At 35.3% G+C, this 14813-nt stretch overlaps 2 long non-coding RNA genes across 2 annotated transcripts; both read left to right on the forward strand.

The window, feature by feature from the left end:
* Positions 1 to 5467: 5467 nt before the first annotated feature.
* LOC122032660 lies at positions 5468 to 6223 on the forward strand. The gene is made up of 2 exons (XR_006126185.1): positions 5468 to 5515; positions 6143 to 6223. It is a non-coding gene; the product is annotated as an uncharacterized LOC122032660 (long non-coding RNA).
* Positions 6224 to 8748: 2525 nt separating this feature from the next.
* LOC122032343 lies at positions 8749 to 10565 on the forward strand. The gene is made up of 3 exons (XR_006126049.1): positions 8749 to 10108; positions 10299 to 10401; positions 10508 to 10565. It is a non-coding gene; the product is annotated as an uncharacterized LOC122032343 (long non-coding RNA).
* Positions 10566 to 14813: the final 4248 nt, after the last annotated feature.

Raw genomic sequence — 14813 nt, forward strand, 5'->3', positions numbered from 1 at the left:
ATCTATGTAATTAGGACCAGTAAGTATATTCTGTTGTAGTATGATGGGCAGTGGGCTGAAAGTCATCCTAAGAATCACAAATAACTTTTGGTCAGAACTCTAAATTTAGAATAATATTGATTCCTCTAACAATACTATTTTAAATTAACCAACACCTCAAAACACCGCGAATATTGTATACCACGATAGTGTGGACGTATACAAATTCAGCATTTGTAAAAGGAGGGTTTTAACCCATTAATTTTATTATCTTGTCAACCTAACTTTTTGACAAATAAAATTAATAGTTGGTATCCTTTGGTCACACAAATAATAGCAGTGACTCCGATGGGGAGGATACTTATTAGATGTGCATAAGTGTATACCATTACTTGACACTAAGTCCATTAATAAGATTGTGCCCCTTCCAATGGGGAAGATCACACGCTCTTAATTAATTTCCTATAGTCATCCTCAATGGAAGTTTGTTCTAGTGATCCACAAACAAGCTCATCCGATATGGAGAAAGGCACTCAGAGCCAACGCGCAAGCTTGTTTGCATCACTTACAAACCAGTAATGGAGACCGTGGAATTTATTTAAAATCCCTCTCCCACTTAGTTATTTATAAATGAGGAATTTTAACTATGCTAGCCTACTAAAGCTGTATACTAACATACACACACAGCACAATATAAAAGCAATAAATAGAAAATCTAATTTTCAACTATTATGGCTTTTATCTATGGTTATCCTCCGTGTGTTGTCATCCCAAGCTGCTGCCATATTTGGCCACCGCCACTGGGTCTAGATGTCGCATCCATCTTGATCCTTGTTCCGCTGCGCCTTTGGTCCTCAAAAAAAGGTTCCATGCCTTGCAAGATTCGATCCGCGACTTAAATAGAATTTTACATTTTTCCGATCCTATATTCCTCGAATGAATGTACATGTAAACTAGATCGAACATAAATAAAAATTTACATCCATCGATACTATATTCCATAAAAGGAATGTACATGTAACTAGATCAAAAAAATAAAATCCTAATAAAAACTAAATACAGCTCCTGCTGTATTTTATAATACAATCATGCACACACATATAATTTCCCTTGACATGTCCAAGGGTCCAATCACACACATAAAGAAAACTATAAGCCATAATAGTTGGATCCTGCATCCACAAAGTTAGCACATCCTACTATTAACCTGCCTAAATTATGTATGACATGTGCATAATTAAACTAATACCAAATACACAGAGGCAAAACCCTAGCTCTGATACCAATTGTTGGTTGTTACTCGAAAAACCTAGAGGTTCCACTGTACAAAAATTTTGTACAAAGGTCTGAACCTTTTCCTAGCTACCATGTGTTCTTTTAAATTAAATTTTGGATCGCCTGCGGAACTTAACACGTTTGATCCAAAACTTAATCTATTTGTTATTTTAGGTTTTGACTTGGATCTCCTGCGGAACTTTACACGTTTAATCCAAATCACTTAAGTTATTAATTCCATTAAATATTAATTTCCATAATTGGTTCCCAGTACTGACGTGGCGAGGCACATGACCTTCTTGGATATGGGAATAACCACCACCGACTAGACAAAATCTTTTAAGGAAAGCTAATATTTAATTTCCTAAAATAACTTTAGGTTAACCGAAAAGAACAATCAAATCACAAGGAAAAGAAAAAACAAAAGAACACAACATCGAAAAACATATTCGAAATACTAGAATCGTAAGCCTCTTGTATTTGGTATTTATTTCCAAAAATAACTAGTATGATGCAGAAAGGAAAAATTACTAGTTATACCTTTTAGAAAGACCTCTTGATCTTCTACCGTATTCCTCTTCTAACCTTGGACGTTGTGTGGGCAACGATCTTCCAAGATGAGAAAACACCTAAGCACCTTCTTCTCCTCCTTGCTAGGCTCGGCCAAAAACAAAAGCTTCACCAAGGATGAAGAATAACACCAACCAAGCTCCAAGGGATGCAAGCTTTCTCTCCTTCTTCTTCTTCTTCTCCAAGTAGTATCCGGCCACCACAAAAGCTCCAAGCAAGAGATAGGTTTCGGCCACCACAAAGAGGAAGAGAGGGAGGGAGGATGGCCGGCCACAACACCAAGGAAAAGAGGGAGAAAACTATAGAAGTTGTAACCCATGAAGGCACCCCCCACCCCTTCTTTTATATTCCTTGATTTTGGCAAATAAGGAAATTTATTTATAATAAAATTTTCTTAACTTTCCTTGACAACAATTAATTAAGAAAAATTAAATAAAATTTCTTAATCAATTAATCATGGCCGGCCACCTCAAATAGATAAATTAGGAGAGTTTCAATCAACAAAATAAAACTTCCTAATTTGTTTCCGGAAATTTTTAAAATAAAATTTCCCTTTAAAATCCCTTCATGGTTGATAAAAAGAAATTTCTATAATTTTAATTTTTCAACATGTGAATAATTTTCAAAGAGAAAAAATAAAATATCTTTCCAATCTACAAATAAGGAAAGAAATCTAATCTCTTTCTTTAATCTTTTGTAGATCCTTTTAAGAGAGATATTTTAATTTTAATTCTCTTTAATAAATTATATCTTCCACATAATAAAAATTAAAAATTAAAATTCTTTTTAATTTAATGGGGGTCGGCCACCTAAGCTTGGGTTCAAGCTAGGGCCGGCCACCCATGAATCAAGGCTTGGCCGGCCCTAGCTTGAACCACAAGCTAGCTTGGCCGGCCCCCTTATCATGGGTATGAAGGTGGGTATAGGTGGGTATAGTACTCTATAAATAAGAGGCTACGATAGGGACCGAGAGGAGGAATTGGTTTTGGTCCTCCGATAAAATTAAGCATATCGTGTTCGCCCCGAACACACAACTTAATTTTATCAATAATAATTCATTCCACTAGAGAACTATTATTGAACTACCACACCAATCCCAAATTACATTTTTGGGCTCCTTCTTATTATGAGTGTGTTAGTCTCCCTGTGTTTAAGATGTCAAATGTCCACTAATTAAGTGAGTTACTAACAACTCATTTAATTAATATCTTAGTCCAAGAATAGTACCACTCAACCTTATCGTCATGTCGGACTAAGTCCACCTGCAGGGTTTAACATGACAATCTTTATGAGCTCATCTTGGGGACATTATCAACCTAAATTACTAGAACACAGTTTCCTTCTATAATCAACAACACACACTATAAGTGATATCATTTCCCAACTTATCGGGCTTATTGATTCATCGAACTAAATCTCACCCATTGATAAATTAAAGAAATAAATATCAAATATATGTGCTTGTTATTATATTAGGATTAAGAGCACACACTTCCATAATAACTGAGGTCTTCGTTCCTTTATAAAGTCAGTATAAAAGAAAACAACCTCTAATGGTCCTACTCAATACACTCTAAGTCTACTAGTGTAATTATATAGTAAAGATAAACTAATACTTAATTACACTACGACCTTCCAATGGCTTGTTCCTTTCCATTTTGGTCATGAGCTACTGTTTATAATTTATAAGGTACTGATAACATCATCTTCCGTATGTGACACCACATACTATGTTATCTACAATATAAATTAATTGAACAACTACAACAAATGTAGATGATTTGACCAAATGTGATTTTTTATTCAAAATAAATGTTTACAAAAGTTTAGGCTTTCAGTATACACTCTAACAATGTTGATAAAAATGTTCCTCTATTTGAGGAGGATGAGATATTATCAACAAGTGAAGTGTCAAAAGGGACACCTGAGTCTAGTCAACCGAGTGGGAGTAATATGTCGAGTCATGAGTTGACTTCTTAACAGCCCAACTTACGAAGAAGCGTTCGTAAGGTTAAGCCTAAGAAGAGGTTTGATATTGAGAATGAGGCATTGGTAACACTTCCAATTGACAATGACGAACCACAATCCATTGAGGAAGCATTGGGATGTAGAGTTAGAGAAAAATGGAAAGCTGCAATGGTTGAAGAGATAGAGTCCATGATTTAGAATCATGTTTGGGACTTAGTCGATCTTCCTCCAGGCCGAAGGGCTATTGGGAATAAGTGGATTCTCAAAATAAAGAGCAAAGCAGATGGATCGATTAACAGATACAAAGCTCGTTTAGTTACAAAAGGATATACCCAAATGGAGGGTATTGACTTTGAAGAGACATTTTCTTCCGTAGTGAAATTTATATCAATACGAGTTATTTTGGCCTTTGTGGCACATTATGACTTGGAATTACATCAAATGGATGTAAAATCCACTTTCCTTAATGGTGATCTTGACGAAGAAATCTATATGGTTCAACCAGGATGTTTCATTGCTGAAGGCCTAGAGCAGAAAATATGTAGATTTAGAAAGTCTATATATGGGCTAAAGCAAGCGTCAAGACAATGGAACATAAGATTTAACGAAGTCGTTTTATCTTATAGTTTTGAGATGATCAATGAGGATCATTGTGTTTTCCTGAAAAGGGAAAAAGGAAAGTATGTCATTTTATCATTATATGTTGTTGATATGCTAATAGCTGGAAATGACATAAGATATGTGAATGAAGTCAAGAAGTGGTTGTCATCACAATTTGATACAACAGATATGGGAGAAGTTGAATACATCATAGGAGTGAAGATCATAAGAGATCGTCCTAAAAGACTTTTGGATCTGTCACAAGAGTCTTATATAAATAAGATGTTACATCATTTCAGCATGTCTAATTGTAACATAGAACATACACCTATTGTGAAAGGTATTGTGTTGAGCAAGAGTATATGTCCTAAAACTCCAGAGGAAATAGTTGAGATGAATAAAAAACCATATGCTAGTGCTATTGGTAGTTTGATGTACATTATGTTGTGTATACGTCCCGATATCAGATATGTTGTGGGCTTGGTCAGTCGCTTCCAGTCAAACCCAGGACCTAGACACTGGAAGGCGGTAAAAAGGATATTCAGATATCTGAAGGCGACAATAGATTATTGTCTCTATTTTCAAGGATCAGATATGAATCTGAAAGGTTATTCAGATGCAGATTGGGTTGGGGATCTGGATGATAGAAAATCCACATCAGGTTATGCATTCTTGCTGAATGGTGGCGCCATCTCTTGGAACAACAAGAAATAAGCTTGTGTAACTTTGTCGACTATGGAAGCTGAATATGTGGCATGTTCAGCGGCTGTACAACAACGGCGACGGATCTCGATCGGTGGATTTCGCCGGCTGTCGGGAGGGAACTAAGGGCATCGGCGTTGGATCAGGCCAGCATCGATTGTTTGGAGGAGGTAACAACCATTGTTCCTTCCCGATCTCTGTCCCTGTTCGTCGGCAAGAACAAGTCGTTGCCCTAACTTCGATCTTGGAGGTAAGGGTTTGGTTTTGGTTGTGAATTCGAACCTTGATCCTTTCTAGTGTTGATTCAGGTGGTTCTTTCTGGGAAGCAGAGACTGGTATTTTGGTCCCGGCCACCACAGCTCTGTTGGATTGATCTCTTCTTCATATCAGTGGTCGTCTCCGGTGATTGAAGGGTGCAGAGGTAATGAGGTCGATCTGTTGTTGTTGTTAACAGGTTGTTTTGATGACTTCTTGTTATTCTTTCTTCTTGATCCGGCTAGTGAAGATGCACTATGTAATGTTCTGTTTGTAGGGGATTGAGGTACGGTTTAGTTCTTGTTCCTTACCCTTGTGCGATCATTAGTTGCAGTAGATGTTACCTAATGAATCCTGTGTGTTTTGAGCTGGATCCACGGCAGAGTCAATAAGAATTTGTTTGTTCTGGTGTTGGAGGTTAAGGGTATGATGTGTTACTAGTTAACAAGGATAAGAGTTGTTATATTGGGTAATTGAATGTTGTAAATAAAGATTAACCTGAATCTGAAATGGTTTCAGTGACATTTAGGTTTCATGTTAGGTGATTATGGAAGATTGTAACCTTGAAGATCTAATGGGAATTTAGATATTGGATGGTTTAGGTTAGAATATAAATTTAATATGGTTATGTTAAAAGAAGGGAGCCGTACCTATGGTTAGCGTTTCTTTTGTATGTTCATTTCCTCCAGGTTTTTGTAATTTAATTTCCACCCTCTAGGTTTTTTTTTAATTCAGTTTTCGATGCCTAATTCCACCCTACTTCTTTCTGACATACATTTACACATTGTTTCAGAGGATGCGATGTGCTTATTTTAGATACTGGATTGGGAAGTGCAGAGAATCAAGCAAGGGTCAAGGAGTTGCTTCATGTGGAGGAATCAAAACTAGAGGAGAATGAGGGTAAGTGTTTTTACTCATAATATTATTTTAGTTTCTGTTCAGATCAGTTGGCACTCGATTCTGTGCTTTAGGAAATACCACTCCAGCAGTGAGATGGGTTCGAGATGATAAATATGATTGCATCCGATTAAAGCATTGCAAGGTGAGCTATATTCACTGTGTATCCCCCCTTCAGAGTACATATGTATCTGTATAGTAATTAATTTCAATATAGGCACATCAAATTACCTTAATTGTTTCTGGACATAGACTTAATCCTTTGGATTACTTTATTTTAATTGGTAGAGTATTTGCCACTACCTTTCTATTATTCATTCTTTTGCTTTGCAGGTTGTGAAAAAATTGATTGGCATCGGAAAGGAGACTATTTCACTACTGTCGTTCCTAGTGATATCCTAATTATGAATTTTAGTTGTACTTATTTTTAGTCATTCCTAGTGCCTATTTTATATCTCAGTTTTGTTTCTTTCTTTTTTCTAATACACACTGACAAATTGGAAATATATAAAAATCATGACATTATACCTAGTTACCTAGCCTTTGAGGCTGGAATCAGGATGAAACCTAAAGTGCCCTGAAAAGTTTAGGCATACCAAATTCTCTCAGTTTAATGACAGAGGTCAGTTGTGTTGCAAACTTTGTTGTTTTCCTTGTTTTTCATTTACCGCGTCTAGATTAAGAAACTATGGCTTTCTAACTCAAATAAAAATTGCAATTCCTGCCTATCTTAGACCTAACATTAACTTATTAATTGAACAGGTGTTTTAGATTGTAAATTTCATCCGAGGCAGCCATGGCTATTCACAGCTGGAGCAGATTCTGTCATTAAACTGTATTGCCACTAATGATAGATTCTCCAGGAAACTTTGAAGAATCTCCTCGAGTCAAGATACGTGAGTACTTGCGATCCTACATGACTACGGTAGCAAGTTCATGTTCTTTGCTTGATAATTTATTCTTTTTTGACCAATTCATTTCCGCAAACCCCTTACCTGTAAGCACCAACTAGTATCCTTATTGTCAAGAATTAATTTTATCAACGACTTATAAGTTTGGTATGCATATTTCTTATGATGTTGAACCTTGACTTTGAGACACATGATGGCTTTGTTTTATTTTTTTTGTTGAATTTTCTATCCTGTAAGTTTCAACTCCACTAGTATCATGTTTCCATAGATGATGCTGTCTTAGATGTTGGAGTCGTGACTCATTCTTTATACTGATGTTTCTGTGTGGAATTTTCCCAGTTGTCCTGTTCATTGTTTGATGTTTCTGTGTGTGTTGTAGCTGAATTTGGTTGTAGCTTCTGCAAGCTTTCTTCACTTTCTTCCCTCCACTATCTGTTAACAAGTTTGATCTTTACAATTCAGTTATAAGAACAAACAATATGACCAAAGGTTGATAACTTTGCTTCATCCTTTTTACATTTCAGTATGTGGATGAAAGCAAATATGTACTGATGTACCTAAATGGATTTACAAAAATATCTTTGAAATGTTTTGTCATACAGATATGACATCTAGTATAATTTTTTCCAACTTGATTGTTGCATTATCATATAATGAGATTAGGTGCACAGCTTGCAGTCAGTTTATTGTTTTTGCTAAAGATCATTGCTAGTAGGCCGACAAAAGACAGGTCTAAAATGAAGCCTAAGAAAACATGCTTAAGATGATATTTTAAGATTTTCTAAACATTGGATCGTTGCGGAAGGTTGTGATTGGCACGACAAGTGTTCTAAAATGAAGCCAAAGAAAATGGGGGAGAAAATAAGGTTCGGCTTGAGGAATTTATGCAATAAAGCAGTTTTATATTTGATTCCTTCTTTAATTATATTGCGTGTGTTCCTAAGCTGCAACCTATTAATAATTTTAGTTTTATAATGTTCTTTGCCACTACCTTTCTATTATTCATTCTTTTGCTTTGCAGGTTGTGACAAAAATTGATTGGCATCGGAAAGGAGACTATTTCACTACTGTCGTTCCTAGTGATATCCTAATTATGAATTTTAGTTGTACTTATTTTTAGTCATTCCTAGTGCCTATTTTATATCTCAGTTTTGTTTCTTTCTTTTTTCTAATACACACTGACAAATTGGAAATATATAAAAATCATGACATTATACCTAGTTACCTAGCCTTTGAGGCTGGAATCAAGATGAAACCTAAAGTGCCCTGAAAAGTTTAGGCATACCAAATTCTCTCAGTTTAATGACAGAGGTCAGTTGTGTTGCAAACTTTGTTGTTTTCCTTGTTTTTCATTTACCGCGTCTAGATTAAGAAACTATGGCTTTCTAACTCAAATAAAAATTGCAATTCCTGCCTATCTTAGACCTAACATTAACTTATTAATTGAACAAGTGTTTTAGATTGTAAATTTCATCCGAGGCAGCCATGGCTATTCACAGCTGGAGCAGATTCTGTCATTAAACTGTATTGCCACTAACGATAGATTCTCCAGGAAACTTTGAAGAATCTCCTCGAGTCAAGATACGTGAGTACTTGCTGATCCTACATGAATACGGTAGCAAGTTCATGTTCTTTGCTTGATAATTTATTCTTTTTTGACCAATTCATTTCCGCAAACCCCTTACCTGTAAGCACCAACTAGTATCCTTATTGTCAAGAATTAATTTTATCAACGACTTATAAGTTTGGTATGCATATTTCTTATGATGTTGAACCTTGACTTTGAGACACATGATGGCTTTGTTTTATTTTTTTTGTTGAATTTTCTATCCTGTAAGTTTCAACTCCACTAGTATCATGTTTCCATAGATGATGCTGTCTTAGATGTTGGAGTCGTGACTCATTCTTTATACTGATGTTTCTGTGTGGAATTTTCCCAGTTGTCCTGTTCATTGTTTGATGTTTCTGTGTGTGTTGTAGCTGAATTTGGTTGTAGCTTCTGCAAGCTTTCTTCACTTTCTTCCCTCCACTATCTGTTAACAAGTTTGATCTTTACAATTCAGTTATAAGAACAAACAATATGACCAAAGGTTGACAGCTTTGCTTCATCCTTTTTACATTTCAGTATGTGGATGAAAGCAAATATGTACTGATGTACCTAAATGGATTTACAAAAATATCTTTGAAATGTTTTGTCATACAGATATGACATCTAGTATAATTTTTTCCAACTTGATTGTTGCATTATCATATAATGAGATTAGGTGCACAGCTTGCAGTCAGTTTATTGTTTTTGCTAAAGATCATTGCTAGTAGGCCGACAAAAGACAGGTCTAAAATGAAGCCTAAGAAAACATGCTTAAGATGATATTTTAAGATTTTCTAAACATTGGATCGTTGCGGAAGGTTGTGATTGGCACGGCAAGTGTTCTAAAATGAAGCCAAAGAAAATGGGGGAGAAAATAAGGTTCGGCTTGAGGAATTTATGCAATAAAGCAGTTTTATATTTGATTCCTTCTTTAATTATATTGCGTGTGTTCCTAAGCTGCAACCTATTAATAATTTTAGTTTTATAATGTTCTTTGCCACTACCTTTCTATTATTCATTCTTTTGCTTTGCAGGTTGTGACAAAAATTGATTGGCATCGGAAAGGAGACTATTTCACTACTGTCGTTCCTAGTGATATCCTAATTATGAATTTTAGTTGTACTTATTTTTAGTCATTCCTAGTGCCTATTTTATTCCTAGTCACCTTATTTCAATGACAAGAACAAGGGTTCTCATGGCCAATATGTGTCTATTAATGGGATTTTCAATGTCTTGCTTACCACGCTAATCCTACTTCTGATTGGATTTGCAGCTTCAAGATATCAAACTCTACACCTTCTATATGGAGCTAGATTTGCAAAAGCCATATCCAACTCGAGGAAGTGACTTATTGACATGGGAGGTAGGTGTACCTCTTTAGTTCCGCTTTTAACCAAATATCCCTATAAAGATTCATTTGTGTGCTCTTAACATATCTATTCCTACAACGTTGTTATCTAGGATTAGCATTTATTTTGTTAAATGTGATTTATGCACCTATAATTATTCTAGTGAAGTTAGCATTCTATTAAACTAGATTATGACCTTTGCAGAGAACTTATTGGTAACCAAGGACTTTGTGAAGATAGCAAATTTTGGCCTTGCTCGTGAAGTTCATTCGAAGCCACCATTCACAGAATAGGTTTCAACACGCTGGTAAGCATGTTTATGACAAGCACTTGTGATCTTATATTTTTTATTTGATACATGTACACATTTGTTTTAGTTATTTGACATATGGTGGATTTATGTGTTTTTACAGTTTACAAATCTCAAGTACTCCAGAGTTGAAATTGATGAAGTGCAGTTCGAGTGGGCTGAATGCATGCTAGATTACATTTGAAGTGCGGTTCTACCTTGATGTGTTAAAAGAATGTTCTACCTTGATTTTGATATCTATTAGCTAGCTTTTGATGTAAAAAGAATGTTTGGGTATTTTATGGATATTGTTGTAAGAAGATTATTTATATAATTTGTGAATATTTGTGGATATTATTGAATGAAGAATATTTGTACAATTTGTGAATATTTGTGTATTTTTTTTTGTTATTATCAGTTTTAAAATCAAATCTGTGCTGTTAAAAAATATACATATTACATCGGTTTTCCACCGATGTAAAACCGGTGTTATAAAGTAATATTACATCGGTCATTTACCGCTGCCAAAACTGGTGTTATTAACATACAATATTACATCGGTTTTACACCGTTGATGAAACGGTGTCGTTAAGTGATACTACACCGGTTAATAACCGATTCGAAAACCAGTGTCGTTAAGTGATACTACACCGGTTTTAACCCGATGTCTAAAATGACAGACTTTTAACATCGGCTTCATAGACATCGGTCGAAAATCAAATAGACACCGGTGGAAAACCGATGTCTATGAAGGTTTTTGTTGTAGTGAAGTCTCAAACATTTTCATATTTGGGGATGTCCAGCTGAGGCTAGACCGTATAGGTCACATGAAAAGAAACTGGACTCCAGAACCATAAGTAGCTACTTTATTGGATATTATGAGCGATCACGGAGCTATAAGTTTTATGATCCCAAAGTAAAGACCATCTTTGAGACGGGAATCACAACGTTCTTTGAGGATATTGAGTTTGGGGGGAAGAATAAAGTAACTGACCATGTCTTTGAGGAGGAATGCATTCCTACTACTCATTAAGAGGAAATGGTTTATATTCCTATGATTGCTTCTAATAATGATCAGGATCTTATTCCTGTAAGTGATCAGGATGCAATACCAGAACAATAAGACATTGTTAATCAACTTTTAGAAGAACAAACTCAACAACCTCAAGAACCAGTGTATGTAGAACAAGTGCCTTTACGAAGGTCCACTAGAGAAAGGAGGAGTGCTATTTCGGATGATTACATAGTACTACTTCAGGAAAATGATGGTATGGCGGATGATGATCCGATCAACTTTCGTCAAGCCATGCAAGATTCAAATTCTCAAAAGTGGATTGAGGCAATGAAAGGTGTGAAACCCATTGGTTGTAAGTGGATTTTTAAAACCAAATGGAATTCAAATGATAATGTGGAAAGGTATAAAACACGTCTTGTAGCTAAAGGCTATACTCAGAAATATGGGATTGACTTTAAAGAGACCTTTTCTCCAGTTTCAACGAAGGACTCTTTAAGGACAATCATGGCACTTGTTGTATACTTCGATATGGAACTCCATCAGATGGATGTCAAGACAACTTTTCTCAATGGAGACATTGAGGAAACAATCTATAAGGGCAACCAGAATACTTTGTATTAGGATATTCGAAGAGTATGGTTTGCAAACTTAAGAAGTCTATCTATGGGTTAAAACAAGCATCTCGTCAATGCTACTACAAATTTCATCAAATAATCATTTCATTTGGTTTTGAGGTGAATGTGGTAGATGATTGTGTGTATCATAAGTTCAGTGGGAGTAAGCATATCTTCCTGGTTCTATATGTTGATGACATTTTGCTTGCTAAAAACGATATAGGTATGTTAAACGATACCAAGAGATTTCTATCTAGATATTTTGAAATGAAAGATTTTGGTAACGCATCTTTTGTATTAGGAATCCAAATACATCGAGATCGTTCTCGAGGTATTATTAGATTATCGCAAAAAAACTATATCGATAAGGTGCTTAAAAGATTTGGCATGCGATTGTAAACCAGGTAACACTCCGGTCATTAAAGGAGACAAGTTTAGTCTTAAACAATGCCCTAAAGGAAGCCTCGAGACTCAAGAAATGCAAAAGATTCCCTATGTTTCAGCTGTAGGAAGTCTTATGTATGCTCAAGTATGTACGCGTCCAGATATTGCGTACATTGTTGGAGTGTTGGGCAGATATTTAAGCAACCCAGGAATGAATCATTAGAAAGCAGCAAAGAGGGTAATGAGATATTTAAAGAGAACTAGTGATTGCATGCTCACATATAAGAGGTCAGATACTCTTGAGATCATGGGATATTCTGACTCTGATTTTGCGGGATGCCAAGATAGCATGAGATCCACTTCAGGTTATGTTTTTCTGTTGGCCGGCGGAGCTATCTCTTGGAGAAGTGTCAAATAGGCATTGACAGCTTCTTCCACCATGGCAGCAGAGTTTATAGCATGTTATGAGGCATCTAATCATGGAATATGGCTGAAAAATTTTGTCACTAGGCTGCATATTTTGGGAAAGGTTGAAAGACCACTGAAGTTATTTTGTGACAATCGATCAGCTGTATTCTATTCTAACAACAATAGGAGCTCGACAAAATCGAAGCACATCGATATCAAGTTCCTTGTTGTGAAGGAAAGAGTACAAAGTGGGCAGATTTTGATAGAACACATAGGCACAAACTCTATGATAGCAGATCCTTTTACAAAGGGTTTATCACCCAATGTCTTCTATCAGCATATCACTCATATGGGTGTTATTCAGTTTGGTGAAATCTAGATCTAGTGGGAGTTTGTACTATATATGTTTTCTATATATGTTTGGTTATGTTGATGAAACATATGTATTTGGAGATTATCTGATCAGATATAAACTTCAATGTTTATTTCATTACACTTTGTATAACTTAAGTTAAAGTTTTGATCTCACTTTGGTTAAAGAGGACCAGTTGAAAATTGACATAAATAGATCACCTTGCATGTAATTTTCATGCCACATATTCATGATTGATCTATGTCATTTGATTATATGGATGTACGCGACCATTGATGATTTAGTTGTGATAGATACAACGAACACTACATTGATCCTATGTATATATAATTAATGGACGAGATTGTTAAAGAAACCCTACAGCTATGATGACAAAAGTTATGAGCTCATTAAGGTTAACATTTATAAGTTTACACATATGGTCCAGTGGGAGATTATTAGAATTTTGGGACCATAATTGTAATTATAAATGTCTAATGTCATCAATTAAATAAGTCATAAAAATTATGTGATCAATTTTATGATTAAGGAATATGACTTAAGGATTTAATTGTTATGAATAAATTAATGTTGATATCATGTGTAATTTCTAATTTATTGAGGGGTCAAATTAGAAATAGGTAAATTTATGTTTCTATAAATAAGGGTTATGGTCCTAGTTTGCATATGATGTTTTTTTTTTTGTTTCCTCATCAACAAAACTCTCTGGATACTAAGGAAGATCTGCAAATTGAAGATCTTGCTCAAAATTGACTGCATACTATGGATTCTGGTACACTTCCGTAATTTTTGTCTATCCAGTTTATAATTTCTTAAGAATTGAATAGAATACATAAATTTTATGTTGAGATTTCTCAACTTATTTTTCCGTCATGGGTGGGCTATGCACTGGAGGCCGCACTGCACAATTATAGCTGGGACGTATGCAAGTCACCCTTTCCGACGGCAACCCTTGAGGCACTGGGTATGCGATCGGCCATGACAACAAATGCGACTTGGATGTGATTGGAACGAAGAAGAGGAAGAGTACTAGCAATCAGAAAAGTAGCCGCGGAAAGCAGCCAGAGTTTAGATAAAAGTAGTAGTGTATCTTCATTGGGAGAGGATTTTGGTTTGGTTGGGATGTGAACTGAATTGAAGAAGAGTGTGGACGCATATAGAGAGATCGATGTAGAGAGTGGGGTCGTAACTTGTGGACAAAGTGCGCCCCTTCTTTCTAATTCTAATAAGGGAGTGCTTTTACTTTTCAAAATTATCCTGCCCTTCTCGTTCACATGCTATCGATTAGAAAAAGAGTCACAACAGACATTTGGATCGCAAGAATATTTTGAAAGGTTAGAAAAAGAATACTCAATTCAATCACTAACTTTGACTTAAAGTGAAAATGACTTAAGTCTGCAAAAGACTTGACTTCATTAAATTCGATTATTTCATAAATAAATATTTCTAGAAAAATTTCTAAGTTTAATACTTGATTTCACATTTATACATATTAGCTAAAATAATTGATATAAAAAATTCACAATTTTTTAGTATTGACGGTCTATTTCGATTTATGAAGTTTTATTTTAATTTTAAATTTTGGGGGAAAAAATTCCTTTCTCAACTCATGGGTCATTTTAGGGAATATTTGATT

The sequence above is a fragment of the Zingiber officinale genome, chromosome 11A (assembly GCF_018446385.1).
Source record: "Zingiber officinale cultivar Zhangliang chromosome 11A, Zo_v1.1, whole genome shotgun sequence".
NCBI lineage: Eukaryota > Viridiplantae > Streptophyta > Magnoliopsida > Zingiberales > Zingiberaceae > Zingiber > Zingiber officinale.